Source organism: Camelus dromedarius, chromosome 6 (assembly GCF_036321535.1).
Source record: "Camelus dromedarius isolate mCamDro1 chromosome 6, mCamDro1.pat, whole genome shotgun sequence".
NCBI classification, from domain to species: Eukaryota; Metazoa; Chordata; class Mammalia; order Artiodactyla; family Camelidae; genus Camelus; species Camelus dromedarius.
Genome location: NC_087441.1, coordinates 67,147,062 through 67,169,313, shown reverse-complemented (window position 1 = coordinate 67,169,313; position 22,252 = coordinate 67,147,062). Strand labels below are relative to the sequence as shown.

The window sequence follows — 22,252 nt, the reverse complement described above, 5'->3', positions numbered from 1 at the left end:
AGAGTGGCCAGCTAGAATTGGTATAGGATGTCCCAGTGTTTCTTGGTCAGTGACAACCTGTTTGTAGTAAAAGGAATTTAAAATCCTGCTTATTCTCCTCCCAGACACCAAAGTGACTTGTTATTTTGATTAATTTGGCATTAAATAGAAAGTTATATGCTTAAACTTCTCAATGGAAGTTTCCCCCATAAACACTCTTGTTAAGCAAGATCAATCACCAGTTGGTAGATAACTCTCCCTTCATTCTCCTAACAGCAGGCATTTAAGACTAGAGGGGCTTTTTGTCAGCATTCTTCAAAATACACCTTGGAGTTGACTGCATTTGACTACACCTAACACTAGCTGTGATCAGTACATTGGATTTCCACCTTGAATGCCCTCTAGTGTTAATTAATATTTGCAAAGTGGAAATTTTTGATTAGGTTTTTGTCACTGGAGAACATTTATAAAAGATTCTGAGCTTCATTGAAAAACACATGAGGTTAAATAATATATTTCTATCACCACCCATGTAAAATTCAGGGGTGGTTCTAATCTAATATAATAACATATTTTGGTAAACTATATAAAATTAGAGTTTTAATTACTAGGATTAAATAAAAAATTCACATGTCAAGGAGTCTTTTTTTTTTTAAATGTACCAAAAATAAAATATATAATATTTTGCATCTTTGTATCTACAATATTGTAACCCATCTCCCCTTGGAAAGCTAATTTTACTTAAGAAAATAGAAGCTTATAGTTATTAAATATGTATAATAACAATTTAACTATAAAAATTTTATTGAATAATGTAGACATCTTAAAAATGCCCAACTCAGAATGATATATGAAATATTATAAGAAAATGAATACCAAAAGAGAACTGAACCTAGCATATTTGTTTCAGGTACTTGTTTTTAAGTAATAGACATCTTTAAATAATCTCAAAGGATGAGAAATTTTATACTGTATCTTGAGCAGAGAGCTAGGATAATAATCAAGGATCTACTAAGTTACAGTTTTAGTCATCATTCCCTACAAGCGTTAACACTTGATTTTATGTGTCAACTTGACTGGGCCACAGGGTGCCCAGAGGTTTGAGTCAAATATTATTCTAGGTGTGTTTGTGAGGCATTTCTAGATGAGGTTAACACTTTAACTGGTAGACTGAGTAAAGCTGATGACCCTCCTTAATGTGGATGGCCTTCATTCAGTCAGCTGAAAGTCTGAATAAAACAAAAAGATGGATCCTCCCTCAAATAACAGGGAATTTCTCCTGCCTGACAGAACTGAGACGTTGGTCCTTTCTGTCCTGCGGTCTTTGACTAGAACATCAGCTCCTCTTGAGTTTCAAGCCTACTGGCTTTTAGACTAGACCTACCCATTGGCTCTCCTGGGTCTCCAGCTTGCCAATTACAGATCTGGGGACTTAGCCTCCATGATCACGTGAACTAATTCCTTATTATATATGTTTTAGGATATAGATATAAACATAAATATATCCTACTGGTTCTGCTTCTCTGGAGAATCTTGACTAATACACTAAGTGTAGCAAACAGTGTTGTGGTAAAAGGAATTCACTAAACCTGTAAGAGATCAAACTTCCCTTTTCTGAATAACTTTGAGGAAGTTAATATTTGTGAAAAACAGAATGTTTATCAAAGAATACAGTATCATAGTATTCATTTAAAAGCTAGACTAGAAAGAGACCCAAAAGAAGCAAAAAGTCATCAAAAGAAAATAAAAGCTAAAAGGAAGGACAAAAATTTCCCCTTGTCCATTTACCAAGATCTAGGGGAAAAAAAAAAAAAAAAAGAAAAGAAGAAAAAGAAATGGGGAAGGGGAGCAAAATTTGACCAAAAGCAATTCAATAGCTTCTCAATAAAAGAGTTAGCTTTCAATATTTGAGATGTTTACAGAAAACTGGAGTATTTTCTTCTCATTAAATTCATACCAGCTTCTATTAAATCATCACCACCTACTCCAAATTTCCTATAGTTTTTTTAATTCAAATTATTCCAGAAATATATAGTCACTTATATGTAGATTATAGAGTAAATCAATGTCAAATTCATCTACTTATGCACCTCCCAAAATGCATTAATGCATTAACCAAAGAACAAACTTCATGGTCTGTAAAGACAGATTGGACTCTGGAGAGGGTATGGAGAAAAGGGAACTGTCCTACACTGTTGGTGAGAATGTAGTTTGGTGCAGCCATTATGGAAAACAGTATGGAGATTCCTCAAAAAACTAAAAGTAGACTTATCATATGATCCAGCAATCTCACTCCTGGGCCTACATCCAGAGGGAAACTTAATTCAAAAAGATACATGCACCCCAACATTTATAGCAGCACTATTTTACAACAGCCAAGATGTGGAAACAACCTAAATGTTCATCAATAGATGACTGGATAAGGAAGTTGTGGTATATTTATACATGGAATATTACTGACCCATAAAAAAGAATAAAATAATGCCATTTGCAACAACATGGATGGACCTGGAGATTGTCATTCTAAATGAAGTAAGCCAGAAAGAGAAAGAAAAATACCATATGATATCACTTATATGTGGACTCTAAAAAAAATAAATAAATAAGACAAACGAATTTGTTTACAAAACAGAAACAGACTAACAGACATAGAAAACAAACTTATGGTTACCAGAGGGGAAGAGAGTGGGAAGGGATAAATTGAGAGTTCAAGATTTGCAGATACTAACTAATGTATATAAAATAGATAAACAACAAGTTCATACTGTATAGGACAGGGAACTATGTTCAATATCTTGTAGTAATTTATGGTGAAAAATAATATGAAAATGAATACATATATATATATATATATATATATATATATATATATGTATGACTGAATTATTATGCTGTACACCAGAAATGATACATTGTCAACTGACTATACTTGAATAAAAAAATAGATTGAACAGTCCAAAATGTCAAATCCTAAAATTAAAATATCAGTCACATTGCTTTACAGCAGTGTTCCCAACCTTTTTCACATCGTACCTCACACAGAAAATGGTACTATTTGTAAAACAAACTGCAGTAACTGGAATGCATGAGGCCACAGGCCCAGAACCAGCCTGGCCTCCCAAGGACTAAGAGGATCAATGTTATACTCATATTCATTTTTGGTACATCAATATGTCCCAGCACACCAGTTAGGGAGCTCTTAATAATCATATCTTGCAGAACTGGAAACTGTATTCCTGGCTTCAAAGTGCTTACTAATGCACTGCATGTACAGTACCAAACCCTGAGGAATTTTAAAAATAGAATAAAGAACTTTCTGGGTGAGACCACTGAGGGAGAGCTCACAGCCTGAAAAATGGTGCTACTTTTGGCTCTAACAAGTACAGTAATAGTGCAGGAGGTGGGCATTCAGGGCCTTTGAAAAAGTCAGTCTAATTAAACAGAATGGAATGACCACATACACAACTCTTCTCTACCTCCTGAGACACCTCTGAAAAAAGAACAAAGGAATTAAAAGGGTAAATAGCACAAGGACAGAGAGAACAGCATGAGATTCATCAAGGGATGAGGGATTTTAATAAATATATTGCCAGTAGAAAGCAGATGGAGAATGGTGATTGACCCAACAGGGAAAGAGAAGACCCAAACTAAAGTCTCTGCAGACATGGCTGTTGACAAGAGTGAGGTGAGTGGATTAGTCTGTAGGACTCATGAGACACTAAAGACTTAGAGATACTTGATACTCCAGAAGAATCAGAAGGTAGAAGGAACACACAGGCTGAATACAAACACTCGTTGAGTCTATATACTGGTCCCCTCCATCATCTTGTTTAACCAGGCAAACCCTCCATTCCCACTGCCACCACATGTCTACCCTAGGAAGTACTGTAGAGATTAATTCCCTGGAAATTGTGAACCAAAAAGCCTGTAGACTTGGGCAATTCAAATGCAACAAAGGGCAGAGATGTGACCCCATCCAGAGTTGTCTTCTTCTATCCAACTCCAGAACAAGCAGCCTAGCATTTCCCCAAGTACCAGGCTGGAGGATCTTTCTCCAGAGAAACCAATCAACCAAAATAAAAGACCTACCAACACTTACACTTCAGGATCCCCTTTTCAAAAGCCTAACGCTCCATTTAATAATCCAGCCCCACCTACTCATATGCCATTTCTAATCAGTTCCTTCCTGCTATGCTCTTAAATATGAACAGACAGCAAAGGATCATTAAACATTTGAGAAAAGCCACCACACTGAAAGAGAGTGATCTAAACAGAAAGAAGGAAACGTGGAATCAGGTAGAAAATTTAGAGAAACATTTATTATCAGCAGAAAGATAAATTACAAAACCACTATGAAAGGGAATGACCCCAAAATAAGAAAAGGCACTTGGAAATTAAAATATCAAATCCAGAAAAAAATTTCAATTAAAAATCGAGAAGATACAGTAAAGGAAATCTCTCAAAAAATAAAAATAATTAGACAAAGAGTTAGGGACTATTTGAGAAAAGGGACTTAGGGGATTAGCCCATCAGGTCTAACATCTGAATAATAGGAGTAACAGAAAGATAAAACAGAAATAACTGGAAAGGAGAAATTCATCAAAAAGAACTATACAAGGAAGTGAATATATGTGTGTTCCTGTATGACTGAAGTATTGTGCTGTACACCATAAATTGACACATTGTAAACTGACTATACTTCAAGAAAAATATATTTTAAAAACTTAAACACACACGAAAAGAAAAAGACAAAGAATTGTACAAGGACTCAAAGACATGAGTTTACAAAGTAAACAGTCTCACTGAATACTCAATACAATGAAGGTGAAAAGACCTATTCATGGCACATCTTGATGACATTTTTAAAGTACCAGAGACAAAGATAAGAATCTAAAATCTTCCAGATTAGAAGTCTGGTCACACACCAAAGACCTATATTTAAAATGAAATTCGATGCATTCAAAATGTTAAAGAAAAATTATTTTAACTTAAAAAAATCTAACAAACATATTAATCAAATATGAGGGCAAAGTAAGTGAATTTTGGATACGCAATAAATTTTAAAAGTTGTCCCTTCCTAGGAAGTGCAGGGAAGATATGCCTTATAAAAAGGTAGGGGGAAAAAGATGAAGACACAGAATCCAGCAAACAGTAGAGCCAACACAGGATAGAGCTGCAAAAGGAGGTCCTAGGATGATAGGAATTCAGCAGGCCAAGGGAACACCAATCCAGATGCGGAAAGAAGTATGGAAGTATCTGGGAAGGAAGTCTAAAACTTCATGAAATTGATAGACTATTTGAAATGTTACACACTTGGAAATTAATATTGATAAGCATTCGATGGAGCCCTAAAAAACTGATGGCAGGCACACTGAAAACCAATGAAAGTGAAAAGAAAAAAGGAAATTATTATCTACAAAGAAAAAGTTTTAATGAAAAAAACAATCATAGACTACCAATTTGCTTTAGTAAACAATATTTTCAGACATAAGAAAGTAAAAACTGAATATTAACTTGCCTCTCAAATTATTATATTATTATATCAGAAGGACAGTCAGGCAGGAAAATGAAGTGTGAGGGAAAAGATATGATAGCAGTTCAAAGAGCCCTACTTTGATGGGAAATCAACAGATAATATATTTGCAGATACTATTATATATAAAATAGATAAATAACAAGCTTATACTGTATAGCACAGGCAACTACACTCAGTATCTTGTAGTAACCTACAATGAAAAAGAATGTGAAAATGAATATATGTATGTTCATGTATGACTGAAACATTATGCTACACACCAGAAATTGACACAGCATTGTAAACTGACTGTATTTCAATTAAAAAAAAAACAGATAATATGGAGGAGAATAACAGAAGAAACAGCAGAAAGAAATAAAAATGTTTGCCTCTGGAAAAGGGGACTAGAGATTTGGAGGGGGCAGGCAGAGGACAACAGTTTTTCACTGTGATATTATTTTATTTTTCATATGCAGGAATTATTTTGAAAAATATGTGAGGATGAATGAAACAGTCAAACTCTGTATTTTTAAAGAATATTTTTGCCATTTGCTCTTTGCATGAAAATCAAAATGTTAATTTAGTGAAAATGGAGGATGAACATATTTTATAAAAATAATATAATTTATGAATTTAACTTATTCAGCTGTGCCACTCATTCTGTATTGATCAGCATATATTAAAAATAATTTTGCATTATAGAGGATGTAATAACACTTCAGATTTAAGGAAGTGTTTTTCTTGAAATTATTATTTATCTTATATTTAAATTTAAACAAACAAAATGGAGTTTTATCTTTCCCTGTGATATTTTCATTTTTTATTTATCCAAATACATTGGCAAATATGTTTACGTAAATATGTTTACATTTGTATGATGACAGACCTATTAATTTCTCTTAGCTAAACTTACTGAAATACAAAAAGGTAAAATAAAATCTTAAATTAGGAAAAGTGAAAAACATCAAAATGTTAAGGTGAAATTTCTTGGCTCAGATCGGTTAGAAAGGGAAAAACTATAAAGACCATGCAATTTATAGAGAAAAATAGCATTTTATTATTTTATAAAACAGGTGTCTTCTTTACGTATCTAAATAGTGACTAAATAATATAATACTTATCTTAAAATTATTTGTTTAAACTGTATAATTATTTTTTGTCATATAACTTTCTTGACTGTTGGTTTTTTTTTTCTCAAAGAAAAATCTCATATATTCAGTGAACTAATTTGTAAGCTAAGTATTCCATCCCTCTCTCAATTGTTAAGACAAATCTCCAATGACCTCTCTGAGTTAAATTAGCAGAAGAATAACATTTCATGGCTCATTAGTTCATGGAATCAAGTAATGGGTCCCAGCCCAGTAGTGTAAAGAGAGAAGCAATGGGGTGTGTCCAATTTTGTTAACTCCACAATGTGCCTATAGGCCTCAACCAAAAAATATGAATTAAGGATTAAACATAACCACAAAGCAATTGATGAAAGAAAGAAAGAGAGATAGAGAAGGAAGGAAGGGAGGGAGGGAGGAAGGGAGGGAGGGAGGGAGGGAGGAAGGAAGGAAAGAAAGGAAAGGAAAGGAAAGGAAAGGAAAGGAAAGGAAAGGAAAGGAAAGGAAAGGAAAGAAAGAAAGAAAGAAAGGGAGGAAGGGAGGGAGGGAGGAAGGAAGGAAGGAAGGAAGGAAGGAAGGAAGGAAGGAAGGAAGAAAGAAAGAAAGAAAGAAAGAAAGAAAGAAAGAAAGAAAGAAAGAAAGAAAGAAAGAAAGAAAGAAAGAAAGAAAGAAAGAAAGAAAGAAAGAAAGAAAGAAAGAAAGAGAGAGAAAGGAAGGAAGGAAGAAAGAAAAAGAAAAGAAAGGAAGGAAGGAAGAAAGAAAAAGAAAGAAAGAAAGAAAGAACTAAAAGAAAGAAAGAAAGAGAGAAAGAAAAAGGAAGAAAGGAAGAAAAGAGGGAGAGAGAAAGGAAGGAGAGAGAGAAAGAGAGATGGGAAGGAAGGGGGGAAGGAGGAAAGGAAGGAGGGAGGAAGGAAAAAAGAAAGAATATTTTTAACAGAAAGAGCTAGAGCAACTTAAACTTTTCCCACTTTTTTTAATAGGTTAACAGTATCTCTCCTTATCTGTAGGCCAAATTTCTGCTGCAACTGTACTTCAGGTTTACAAGCCCTCCTTTGTCTCTCTGAGCCATGACAGTATTTTCATGTTTGATCCTTATGTTCAGATGACTTCACATTTGAGTCCTTACATTCAGGTGACTTCTTCAGCTACATTAAAGTGTTTTCTAATCAAAAGGAAGATGTGCATACTCCCAGGAAAATCTCAAGACGATGCTTTTGGGTACATGTAAAGAAAAAATATTAGAATTCCCATTTCTGTTTTTTCTAAATAAAAAATAATATGCATCTATATTTAATATATGGATCAGAGACCTCATATCTCATACAGTGAGCAAAATATCCTGAAGGAAGTGTGAACAATCCAGGCACAGAGGGGTAAATGTTGGTATCTTCATGCATTCATTCTCTGATTTTACTCGGTTACACTTTAGAGCAGTTTACAAGAGAACAGTTAAGAGGATTTGCATACTATATTGTAGAGTTTTATCTAAAATAACCTTCATAAGAAGGACCAATTACTTTAAAATATTACCACGGATGTACCATATGTTAAAGGTAATACTGGTGATGCAAAGATTTAAGTGAACAAGAAAATGGCATCATGGAGAATTCTACTCCCAGTAAAGTTCTTTATTGGCTTTATTACGAGATTAAAAAGATGATCTAATTAGATCAGATAAAGAGTTAGTCAAAAAATTTGAGTTACTTTATGTCCACAATCATTCAATTATAAATGTTTTCATGTATATATTCTTTCTTATGATATTTAGTCATTGATAACATGCAGCTCTTATAAAATTAACCTCACATTTTAAAACACTGTTTCAGTCCCCTTTCCCTTATTCTTTTATATTAATATTTTGGTTTTTTATAATATATAGAAGTTTATTCATTATAGTTATTTTTTATTTATTATAAAGGCAAGTTACTGGATTGATTAGTAGCAGGAACATGGAACCAGACTGCCAAGCTCTGCTACTTACTACTGTTTTAACATAGACAATTTATTTAATCTCTCTTTGCCTCAATTTCTTTATATGTAAAATGGTAATAAAATAACAGAACCTATGTCACAGGTTGTCATGAAGAAGAATCAGGTAAAATCTATTTGTAAAGCTCTAACAACAGTGCCTTGCACATAGTAAATTCTACGTAAGTATCATTACATTAAATTAAAACATTAATATTTTAGGAAATTTATATATTGGGGTATATGCTTAATTATTTTTACAGATATGTGTATGAAATCAACAAAATTTCAAGCCCACTATTCTAGGGAAACCTTGTGTCACTTTACGTTACTTGAGAACTCAAACGTGGTTATAGTTTATTGGTTAAAAAATTCCTATTCCTTTCAATCTAAGCCAAGAAGAAAATATATTTATAATTTCACATAAAGATCTACACTTTCCTTTTCAGAATAATAAAGGAACAGCAGAAATAAGGTGATTAAAATAAACAAGTTAGATATTATTCTCATATGGCTAAAAGTACTGTGCCTAAGATTCCCAAAAGAATAACTTTATCAAGTGTAGCATAAATAGGTGTTTATATTGGTTCATACCCTCTGAGCACCAAAAACTGATCATGGGGGACCTGCAGGAGCTACCAGCTTTGCCAGATAATAAAATACAACACATCAGATACAACACATCAGACACAACACATCAGATACAACACATCAGACAACTAACAGTTATTGATGGCCAAAGATGGACAGGATGTTTGTGACTCCTGCCTCGGAAGTCCAGTGGTGGCTGTGTGCACAAATCATTGCAAAACAATGAGACAAGTATTCATAATGGAGCATAAAAATGGCATTTTTGAGCATGACTAGCTGAAACAAGGAGGCTGAAAGAGGGCTTTTTAGAGGATCTAGGTCCCAGTTTAGATGGCTAACAGGATGATTTAGTGGTATCAGTATGTTGGACCAAACCATGCATATGAGCACACAACAAGAAGTTAACAAGATTGGAAGAATTCATATATTGTTAAAATAGATATTTTAATAATCTACAGATTCAAATCAATCCCTATCAAAATTCCAATGGCATTTTTCACAGAAATAGGGAAAACAATCCTCAAATTTGTATGAAACTACAAGAGACCCAGAATAGCAAAAGCAATCTGGAAAAAGAAGAACAAAGCTAAAAGCATCACACTTCCAAATTTCAACTATATTTTAAAGCTATAGTAATCAAAATAGTATGGTACTGGCATAAAAACAGACATATAGATCAGTGGAATAGAATATGGAGCCCAGAAATAAACCCACATATATATGGTTAATTAATCTACAACAAAGGAGCCAAGAATATACTATGGGCAAAAGATAGTCTCTTCAATACATTGTGTTGGAAAAACTGGACAGTCACATGCAAAAGAATGAAACTGAACCACTATCTTACACCATACACAAAAATCAACTGAAAATTAATTAAAGACTCGAACATAAGACCTAAAATCATAAAACTCCTAGAAGAAAACATGGGGAGTAAGCTCCTTGACATAGGTCTTGGCATTTGACACCAAAATGATTTTTTAGATTTGACACCAAAATCAAAGGCAACAAAAGCAAAAGATAAACAAGTGGGATTACATAAAACCTAAAAGCTTCTGCACAGCAAAGGAAAATATCAACAAAATGAAAAAGCAACCTACCAAATGGGAGAAAATATTTGCAAATTATTTATCTGATAAAGAGGTAATATCCAAAATATAAAGAACTTATACAACTCAATAGCAAAAAAACAATTTCATTTAAAAATGGGCAGAAAAACTGAGTAGACATTTTTCCAAAGAAGACATATGAATGTCTTGAAAACATGTTCAACATCACTAACCATCAGGTAAATACAAATCAAAACCACAATGAGACTATGGCTATCATCCAAAAGACAAGAGATAACAAATGTCAGCAAGGATATGGAGAAAAGGAAACTCTTGTGCACTGTTGGTGGGAATGTACGTGGGAACGGCAACTAGGTAAACAGTATGAAGTTTCCTCAAAAAATTAAAAATAGAACTACCATATAATCCAGCAATTCTACTTCTGGGTATGTATTCAAAGGAAATAAAATCACTGTGTTGAAGAGATACCTGCATCCCCATGTTCACTGAAGCATCATTTACAATAGCCAAGACATGGAAACAACCTAATTATTCACTGATGTATGAATTGACAAAGAAGATGTGATATGCATAATGGAATTTCAGTCAGCCATAAAATAGAAGGAAATCCTGCCATTTGCAACAACATGGGTGAATCTTGAGGACATTATGCCAAGTTAAATAAGTCAGACAGAAAAAGCAAATACTGTATGACCTCACTTATATGTGGAATCTAAAAAAAATGAACTCATAGAAACAGAGAATAGATTGGTGGTTGTCAGAATGGGGTGGTGTGTGGGGGAAATGGGGGAAGGTGATCAAAAGGTACAAACTTCCACTTATAATTAAGTTCTGGGGATATAATGTACAACATGGTGACCATAGTTAAAAATACTGTATTGTATATTTGGAAGTTGTGGAAAGTATGTCTTAAAAGCTCTCAACTCAAGAAAAAATTTGTAACTTCATAAGGTGGTGGACATTAACCAAACTTATTGTGGTAATCATTATGTTGTGCACCTTAAAATAACACAGTATTATAGGTCAATTATATTTCAATAAAATTGGGAAAGAAGAAAAAGAAAATGTGGTATATACACATAATATGGAGTATTATTCAGCATTTAAAAAGAAGCAAATCCTGCCATTTGCAACTATATGGATGAACCTGGAGGACATTCTGCTAAGTGAAATAAGCCAGATGTAGAATGACAAATACTGTATGATCTCACTTATATGTGGAATATAAAATGGTCAAACTCATAGAAATAGAGAGTAGAATGATACTCCAGAGGCTGGTGGGTGGGAAAATGCAGAGATGTCTCAAAGGCACAAAGTTTTATCTATGCGAGGTGAGTAAGTTCTGAAGATCGAAGGTACAGCAATGTAACTATAGTTAACAATACTGTGTTGTATACCTGAAGTTAACTAAGAGGATAGGCCTTAAGTATTATCACCCCCAAAAAAGGTATATGAAGTGAAAGATCTGTTAATTAGCGTGATTGTGGTGACTTAACAATGAATATGTATATCAAATCATCAAGCTGTACACCTTAAGTTATATAATTTTTTTGTCAATTATACCTCAATAAATCTGAGGAGAAAAAAAGCAATGCAGTAATTTGAGTTACTGTATAGAACAGGAAATTAAAATTTCAACTCTTAAACAGAATTCAACTCTATAAACACTTATTGAATATTTTTATAAGCAATCCCTTAAAGTGTGAAGATAAATTAGACCTTGCCATAGAGAAACTTACTGAGAGAAAATGGAGAGAAAGAAAAATTAAGAAAGAGAAGGAGAGGGGGAAATTATACTCCAAGACAGCATACAGGGAGCTGAAGTCAATAGCAAGTTATGTGAGGGATTAGTTTTGCCTGGGAGATATGGCTAGAACACTAGGTGAGGTGCAGGTAGAGTGGAGATGGAATCTGGTCCAGACAGGGCTGAAAGTCAGGGAAAGAAATTCCATCCAATATAAACAATCAGAAATTAGTGAACAAACAGAAGGGTATTAGGGCGCAAGCCAGAAGAAATCAAAGCATCTGAGAAGCAAAAGTGGGATTCAATCAAGAGAGTCTCAAGTAAAAGAATAAAAGATAGAAGAACAGGAGTAGGAAAGCAGGTAGTAGGGGCATGATTTACAGGGCTCTGGCCACGTTAAGATTGTCTATCAAGGCCAGCGTTACCAGCGTAATTCAGTTACCAACTGCACAGAACTGACAGGGAGAAATTGTGGAGAAAAAGAAAAGCAACGTATACACAGCTGAGAGGGCCTTTGAGTTGGAGGTGTCTTTTACTTGAAAGACACTTTCATTCTAGAGATCTAAAAGTCCATCTTTCCCCTTTTACTGGCCTCCCTCCAAGGCCTCAGCACCAATATTATTAACAAACCAGACTATTTTCCATTACCCAAACAGAATGTTCTTTCAAGTCTCCAAATTTTTCCTTAGGCTACTTTCTGTGCCTGAAAACACCTCCTTCTCCTCCAAGGCCAAGTACCCAAATATGAGTTAAATTTAATTAAAGCCTTTTGATTACACTGGTTTTTCCTTTGGTGAAACTCAAATTAGTGGGGGAAGTCGGTACAGCAAAGTAACCAGAAGCTAAAGAGAAAACTGTCTGCTAAGGATCAATGCCCCAAGAAAGGACTCCCGTGATCTCAATAAAACAGCTCCCAACATTACTGTTAAGTTGGGTCCCTCTCATAAGAAAAGTGAAATTTCCTTAATAGGGGACTGAGGAAGCAGGGGGGCAGGTATCCCTAATTCCTCATAATTCCAAAACCCTGAGGAATTTTCTGCACCCCAGGATCCACATCAGGACCTGGCATTAACACCCCCTGTGCCGTTTCCCCAAACCACCAACTTATCATTGCCCTTTTTCAGATGGGGCATCCTAATGCTACTTACTTCCCAGGCAAACTCTGTAGAAACACCGCATTTATCATTTCACATATTTTCAGGATTGATACAGCACTGGCTGAGTTTGAGTTTCAGACCTCAAAAAACTGATTTTTAGATTTTAGTTGTATGAGAAATTGCTTTTTTTTTTAAGTTAGAAAGAGGGAAGCAAAATTAGTTTGCTGAAACTGTTCAATATCAGTGATTTAGTTCAGAATTTGTGGAAATAGTTTAAGACCCTGAAGTAAAGGGCAGTATTGATAGATTCCTCCACTGTGAAGAGCTGCCCAGAAAAGAACTATAAATGATACTGAAGGATACTCACTATGGAAGTTTGCTGGGGAACTGTGAATGGAACCGCATCACTCGTCGAGGCTGCATGGGTAAGAATTGGTACAGTGGGTATGTCGAATATAAAAAGACAAGGGTGTGAATATAAAGATTGTGAAGCTAGGACCACAAGCAGAAATAATGCAGTTTCTTTTAAAAAATAAAAATTTTAAAACCTCCTATTCAAGAATATTTTATTGCTAACTCTTTAACAAAATCTTATAAAATATTAATACTATTAAATTTAAAATAAATTTTGTTGTAGCACTATGAAATATTTAAATGAGTATTAAGTAACTAGAGAAATAAAAGATAAAAAAATGTTAATACATAAACTTGAAATAATAAACATGTAATGAATAGAAGTAAACTCTATTATATTTTAAAAGTGATTAATAATAAAATTTAAATGGTCAGAAAGTAATAAACATAAAATTTCTAAATTCAAATTTAAAATAATAATAGCAATCATATCCTACAATTTCATCTTACATTGTGGCTTGTAACTACCAATTTGCAGGTATCAAAGTTCAGTTTGACCACTGTTAGAATGACAAAAATATCAGAAACTGACACCAAATTCTGACGAGCATGTGGAGCAACAGGGACTCTTACTTACTGCTGGTGGGAACGCAAAGTTGTACAGCCATTTTGGAAGAAAGTTTAGTGACTTCTTCCAAAATGAAACATACTTTTAACAAATGACTCAGCAATTGCATTCCGTGGCATTTACTCAAAGGAGTTGGAATAAAAAAGAAGACTTAAGTCCATACAAAAACCTACACACAGATGTTTACATCAGCTTTATTTATACCCGCCAAAACTTGAAAGCAACCAAGATACCCTTCAGTAGGTGAATGGAAAAATAAACTGTGGTACATTCAGACAATTGAATATTATTCAGCACTAAAAAGAAATGAGCCATCAGGCCATGAAAAGACGTGGAGGAAACTTAAATGCCTATTGCTGAAGTGAGAAAAGTCAATCTGTAAAGGCTACAGAGTATAGGATTCCAACTCCATTACATTCTGGGAGAGGCAAAACTATGGAGACATTAAAAAAGATCAGTGATTGCTGAGGTAGAGGAAGTGGGAGGGATGAACAGGTAGAGTACGGAGGATTGTTAGGGCAGTGAAGCTACTCTGTATGATAATGTAATAGTAGGTACACATTATACCTTACACTATGTCAAAATCCATAAAACAACAACAGAAAAACCCCATACAACACCAAGAGTGAATCCTAATGTGAACTATAGATTTTGGGTGATTGTGACAAGACAATACAGATTTATCAGTTGTAACAAATATACCACTGAGGTCCAGGATATTGTTAGTGGGGGAGGTCATGTGCATGAGGCCAGGGGATAACTGGAACACTCTACTTTCTTTTCAGTTTTGCTGTGAACCTAAGACTGCTCTAAGAAAAGTAAGTCTACAAAAAAATCTAGTTATATAATAGGTTTATACTATGCCTATAAATTCATATACATTTAATTGTATTTTGGGTCAACACATTTTATCAGGCTTAAGATACATGATATTGTAAGACAAAAGCTACGCACCTTTATCTCAGAAGATAAAGCCTGCCAAATCCCAAATTCTCAGTATTTATTATTTTAGAAGAAATGCCATGCCCCTTAGTATTCTAGAAAGTTAATATGGAGAATTGAAGTGCAGTTTTCTTAATCTAAAAAGTAATCGTTGAACAAGATCACATTTGCCATCTATGAAATGTTTCTCCCATGGTAACTTATTCACTGGTTTGTGGAAATCAGTTCTCCAGGGATAATAACAAATCCATATATAGATTCTATATAGATGGATTCAATGTTTCCATTCCCAACTTAACTGACAGATGTGCACTGTTTTCCACATTTGGATGATCCCCTGGTGTTTATAGATTGATGCTAAGAACACCGAAGTTACTTCAGAAAAGACAAGTACAAATACAATACAGAAAATTTTCTTCACTCTTTATCAATATACAATCATGATGGGTCATATTCATGTACGGGCTTCTCCAATACAGAGAGGCACAGAAAACAATTTGTTCATCCTTTTAGGAAGCAGCAAAGGACATCATTAAGCTTACTGTCAATCTCTTCCATCTAACGACATCCTGGAAAACCTAGCTCATCTCAGATTAATTTTCTAAGATTTAAAATAACACTATAGTCTAAAAAATAATCCAGTAACCCTTGGGGGAAAAAAACAACAAGGAAATGGTTAAGCTCTGAAAATATACCATTTTAATGGGGTTTTACAGTGGGCAATAAAATACTTATATTTTTAAGATGCTAAAATATTCTAAGAAATCTTGGTTTACTCTAGTAAGTCACAGCTTCACAAAATTAAGCAAAATTTTAATTTTTAGAGAATTAGGCAGAGAGAAGTAAACTGAAGTATAACATTGTATGTGATTCCTTTGAAAATGTGTATGAACTCAAAATTGGAAGATTTCTTCTTTCCATTAAACAGGGAGATGGATAGACAAAGAAAATAATCACTGTGAGAAATCTGGAAATCCAAAATAGCTATTATATAACTGTGCTTATTATACTTCACTGGCCAATTCGTTGGAATGTGTCACTCTGAGAGGGAACATTTATAATCTCCTACTGCCATCTTATGTAATGTCTTGTCACTGCACAAAAAGAGGAATATACATTAAGGAAAAACAAAAGCACTTTCTGGAAGTTGCTTATCAACCCATTTTCCACATAAAAATCTAATATCTATTGTTCTATTCCCCATCTATTTATAATAGCATTTTTTTTAAGTTTGGTCACTTAGCAAATTACTTCTAATTCCTTTCCTATTAATATTTTAAATTTTCTGCTCTGGTCATATTTATTATCTCTTCCAAATAGTTTATTATAATGTAAAATGCAATGTAATATTATATATTATTCAGATGCATGAGTAATGCAAAAGCCAGAAATTAAAACATATAAATAAAGCAAAAACAAAGCACAGTTCTATTCTTTAAAGCAACAGAAGTCAACAGACTTTCTTTAAAAAGTTTATTCTGGGGACAGACTGGGAATTCAAGATTTGTAGATACTGACAGGTATATATAGAATAGATAAATAAGTTTACACTGTACTGCACAAGGAAATATATACAAGATCTTATAGTAGCTCCTGGTGAAAAAGAATATGAAAATGAATATATGTATATTCACATATGACTGAAAAATTATGCTGTACACCAGAAATTGACACAGCATCATAAACTGACTATAACTCAATAAAAAAAGTGTATTCTGAAACCAGCCAAGTCATGAACCAGTAATTGTATATGAAGAATTTTAGTTTAATGTACCAATTGTAAAGATATGCCAGCACTTTATTCTAAAAATAATGTAAATAGGCAAATTTGTATTGATTTTTCTATAAATTCTAGCAATTTTTTGATATATCACTAATCAATTATCATTCAAAAAACCATATAGTCCAATACAATTTAGAAAGCTGTCACTCAGAGTCTCCCCACTTCTATTTGGCTGTCTAATATCAACAGAAATATATATTTTCTATACATTAGAAAATATAACAATTAGAAATGTGCTTATACACAAGTAACAATAAAAATGCTAATTAACCATGACTTACACAATTAAAAGTTGGTCTACACAAGCAGGATATATTGCCTTTGATTCTATTCCCCAACAATGTCATCTGTTCCTAAAGATCTTTCTAGCTTTCCATTTCACCATCCTTAGGACATTCACCTTTGTCCTCATGCTTGTCACCTCAGTCAGAAAATCATTGCTATAGTTCAAAACAATAAATTAGAGTCAGTATTGGAACAAAGTGAAAAACAGAGAGTGCTAGATGCATCTATTGTTATATTCTCATTAGTCTCATGGTCAGAAGTATGTCACCTGGCCTTTTCTAGCTGCAAGGGAAGCTGGGCAAAAAGAGTTTTAGTTCAGCACAGTCACTGTGAACAAAATTAGCAAGATATAAGGGAGGAATGGATACTAAAACGAAACAATGTCTGCCACAAAGAATGAGATTAACTTGATCTACTTTGGGGTTAGTAGATACAAACTACTAAATATAAAATAGATTTTTTAAAAGTTCCTACTCTATATAACACAGGGCACTATATTCAATATCTTGCAGTAACCTATAATGAAAAAGAATATATATGTATAACTGAATCACTATGCTGTACCCCTGAAATTAACACAACATTGTAAATTAACTATACTTCAATTTTAAAAATTGATACATAATTAAGACTTTGAGTCCAGACAGTGGATTAAGCTGAAGGAGTAAGCTTCCTTCTCTTTCCAAACACACAATAATGCTAGATAAAATGTTAGAGAAAAAAATACAGAGCTGAGTTTGAAGCAAGTAAGGGAAATTTTTAAATGTCAGAGACAAAGGGAACCAATGATAAAGTTTGGGAGCATCTTACAGAGGTAACTGGAAGAATATACCCAGAGACAGAAGTGGAGATGCCAGATCCAATGTACAGGCAAGAGCTGGCACTGACCTGGAAGAGGAGGCCTGGCCAGGAGAACACCTCCCACCAATGTAAAGACCCATACAGATATGGGCACTGTACCCCAGATCTGGGCCAAACTGGAATCTTTTATAAGAAATCAGAGCACTTGGCCTGCACTGCATGCAGAGGTAGAGCCCGAGTTCTCAAACAAATCACCCAGAATAAAATTCCAAGAAGAGAACTGATGGAAGTGGTCTAGAAAGGGTAAACCCTGTACACTGTAACTGACAACCATAAAACTTCTTCAAAGGGACACTTCCATAACCCAGAGCACACAGAAGATTATTGATGCAAAAGATAAAGTTGCTGGCAAATAAGGAAAAACACAATGAATGGCAGAAATCATGCCCAAGAAGCCACTGAGAATAGAGCAATCTCAAAGGGTCTTTTCCAAAGTTAGTCTTTGTCAGACTCTTTCAACTTTAATAAATAAGAACCAAAAACATAATCCATACTTGCTCCTGGGGATTTACAAAAGGGGATCAAGAAAAAATACTAAAGAAACAGAAAATCTGACTCGCCCTTTCCTCACATGACCCTAAAATGAGCTTAGATGTCATTTGAAGAAAACAAATGAAAGGACTAAAGGACACAGAGTCATTTATACAAATAAATCAATATAAAACCAACTGAATTTAAGAGAGCTAAGGGATATAGGGCAAAGGTCATACAACTGAAAATTGCAAAGACAAACTCCCTGGCCCTGTGGGTCTCCAAACCATCCTCACAAAGATGAATGTAGTAGATCCAGTGAGGGCATCAGCTAAGGAAAGCATCCTCAACAGGGTGAAATTTCAGCTGAATTTTGAAAGAGCTGTGGTGTGGGGAAAGAGACACAAATTATCAGACTCTTCTGCTGACTCTTCTTTCTATATCCACAGGCTTGTTTCCAGTCCTAATTTCATTAAATAACAAATTTAAATGAGTTTTAGAGAAACTGGAAAGATCTAAAAGATGTGCAAATTTGTCCAGTAAATGGGGAATATCAGTATTAGGAGAAGGATTGAAAGGATTTACTTCATTTCACATAGAAGATACATGAGTGCTCTGTTTAAATTTTTCTTTCAAAGTATTCCAGGTGTTTTGTGAGAAAATTAAGTTATTGTTCTCAGAGAGAAAAAAAATGATCAAAATTGGAACAGGAATGATACACAAAAAGAACAATCTATGACTTTCAAGACAATAACCCCTGAAATCAGGTCAGGAACTAACTTCCATTTCTAGACATTTATTAAGAGTCAACCCTGATGAGATGATGAGTGATTTTCATTTTCTTCTCTGTATCTTGCTGGATTGTCTAAGTGAGTATTACCTTTTATAATAAAATAATATCAAAAAATAAAAATTGAAATGCTAACTTAGTTCAGATCATCAGTTGCCTGAAAAAGGAGGGTGGAGAGATGTGGAAGTCCCTCTAGGTCTCTTATTCTATAAGGAAAAAGTCCTTCCACAAATTACGTTCTGTGTCAGTATTTTTTGTTAAAGTACGAATTGTTCTTTTTTGTTAGTATTAATTATTCTTAATATAAAATCTAGTAATATTAATATATTCAATCAGTTCTTCAATATCTTAGTAATAATTATTAAGATCTTAACTTTTCAATCACTTGATGATTAGTTATCTAACTTCTTTGGTAACAATTATGGATGGTGGAGGTGGTGAGGAGTTGCAGGTTCCCTTCCAAAATAAAAATTTTCAAAAGTGTAATAGAGAAAAGACCACATTGTATTGATCATCTCAGAAAAAAGAAAGAAAAGAAGAAAAGGAAAGGAAAATAATGACAATTGTCCCACCTACTCACCTTCCAGGTTTTTAGTTTCCTTTATATAGAGAAATAAGTATGACAGTGAACATAGAGGAATAGATTCTGAACAATGACATTGTAACCAGGCAGGACCCTAATGTCATCAGTGACCATATGGTATTTGTAACTGCTTAATTGCATAATAGTTTAAATGGCTTTTCTCATGCTCTTGCCAACCAAGGTTAGGCTGGAAAAGAAAGAGGCTTAGGTGGTCCACTCAACCCTCTCACAGTGCTGCATGCGGGGATCATACTCAGTGCCCTGCTTTTAACCCCAGTACCCTGCTTTTGCTCCCAACACCTCAGAAATGGCAGTTGGGTTTCTGTTTTCGGTATCTTGCTGTTCATAATTCGCCACAACTGTGCATGTACACAGTTAGATTTGTAGTCCCTCATAGTTTCTTGGTATTCTGTTGTGCAAGGTGCAGGTCCCAGCCTGTGTAAACATCACAGCAAGAGATCCCAGGCCTCATCTTGTCTTAAATGCTAAAGGCATTATATGAACCTAACTTTACATTGCACAAGGTTTTCCCTAGAGCACTTTTCCACAGACCCCTGTACCCACTTCCTAAGCACCCTTTGCTAGGCACAGGAATATTAGGAGATTCCCACAGCCAGAGGAAATATCATATGCAGAAGAAAGGATTGCATCTGCAAAACCAAGAACAATTTTGCAACAGTTTTATACCCTGTATATGATCTCTGTGGAAACCAGCACCATCCCCTGAACTCTTGAACTTCTACTATAAAATTCCCCTCTTCCCGCCCCAGCAGGCTCACAGTCTTGGAGGCATTAGCCCACTGTGATCTCCTTTGCCTGGCAAAGAAATAAAGCTGCCTTTTCTGCTTCATCCAAAACTCTGTCCTTGAGTCTCAATTCGGTAATCAGGGTAAGGAGGCCAAGCTTCAGTAACAACCATGTTCTGCTTCATTATACAGTAGAACTATACAAATTGATCAAAAAATTACACAGGAACATAAATAAAATCATTCTCCCAGAAATAGCAACAGATCACATAGAAATGGAACAAAGTTCAATCATAATGATTTATAACCCTTCTTCCTAAGACAATGACATATACAGGAACACTTACACATAACAGATCAGTTTTCAGCCTGGTTTCTGAAGATAAAAGTGCCTACACAAATCACTGTTAAATCAACTTTAATTATCTAGTCAATTTAAACAAATTAGGCCTAAAGCCACATAAGGTTCCCCTAGTTTCCTAGAGCTAAATAAACTGAGTCATTCCTCTAATTCTGTTTTGCAAGGTGTATAGAATAACGAACACAAATCCATTACCTACCTTAAGAAATAAAACATTAAAAATATAATTGAAGTCTTCGGCATTCTTCCTCTCCCATTACCTCTCCCACCCCTACTAACCCTCTCTAAATGAATGGAACTATCCTAAATTTGATGTTTATCATTTCCATGAACATTTTTACAATTTAACCATATATGTATAAATCTCCAAACAATATATAGTATGGTTTCTTTTATGTTAAAATTTCATAAAAAATAGTATCATAATATATGTATCTTTCTCATATATACATTTTCTTTTCATTCAGTGCTGTATTATTACAAGGTTTATACATGTTCATACACATAGTAATTCATTTTAACTGTTGTGTGCACTAGTTAAATAGTACCCCAGTTTGTCCACTGTCACACTACTACACAACAAATTGAAATATATACTCTCATACATGACTCCTGGATAGCAGAAATTTCTCCAGACAGTGCTTCTCAAACTTTAAAGTGCAAATAAATCACTTGAGGATCTTGTTAAAATGCAGGTTCTAATTGAGCTGGTCCTCTATCCATTAAATAATGCAATCCATAAGGAAAAATTAATAAGTATAAATAGCAAACAAGTGGAAGTTACACAAGTCAGACTATAATTTTTTTAAACTTCTGAAATATTTATATGAAAAAGTCACTATTATATAGGGAGAAATATGTCTACTATAAAGGGATTTCTCCTATTATTTATAATGGCCTACTGATTATATTTAAAAAATGACAACTATCAGATACTTAGATCAATGGGACATCTTTCTCTATTTTTATTTATCATTTGCTTATTTCAAAAAATCAGCTCCAATGGCAATAAAAGTATTGTTTATTTCATTCTTTCATTCATTTAGTAAAAACATTTATTAATTATTTTATGTTTTGTCACAAGCTAGATTTATAGAGCTATGATGATGAATCAGAATGGCATTATGTCCTCCAGAGTCTTTTTTAATATTTATTGAGCTCTCATCAGTTGGTAGGCATAGTGCTAAACTTTTTCATTCATTATTTTATCTTCTCAAACACTCAGCAATAATTCATCAAATGTTTATTGAGCACTTCCCTGTGCCAGGGAGAATGCAAAGCACTGGGTCAGTAGTGGAAAAAGTTTCTGGTCTCATAGAATTTTAGAAAAAGAAGATACAACACAAATACTTTTTTTTAAAAGATGGTTTCATATAGT

At 34.1% G+C, this 22,252-nt stretch overlaps 1 long non-coding RNA gene across 1 annotated transcript in view; it reads right to left on the bottom strand.

The window, feature by feature from the left end:
• LOC116154326 (uncharacterized) overlaps positions 1-22,252 on the bottom strand; it is a 236,851-nt gene that overhangs the window by 197,209 nt on the left and 17,390 nt on the right. The window lies entirely within an intron of this gene.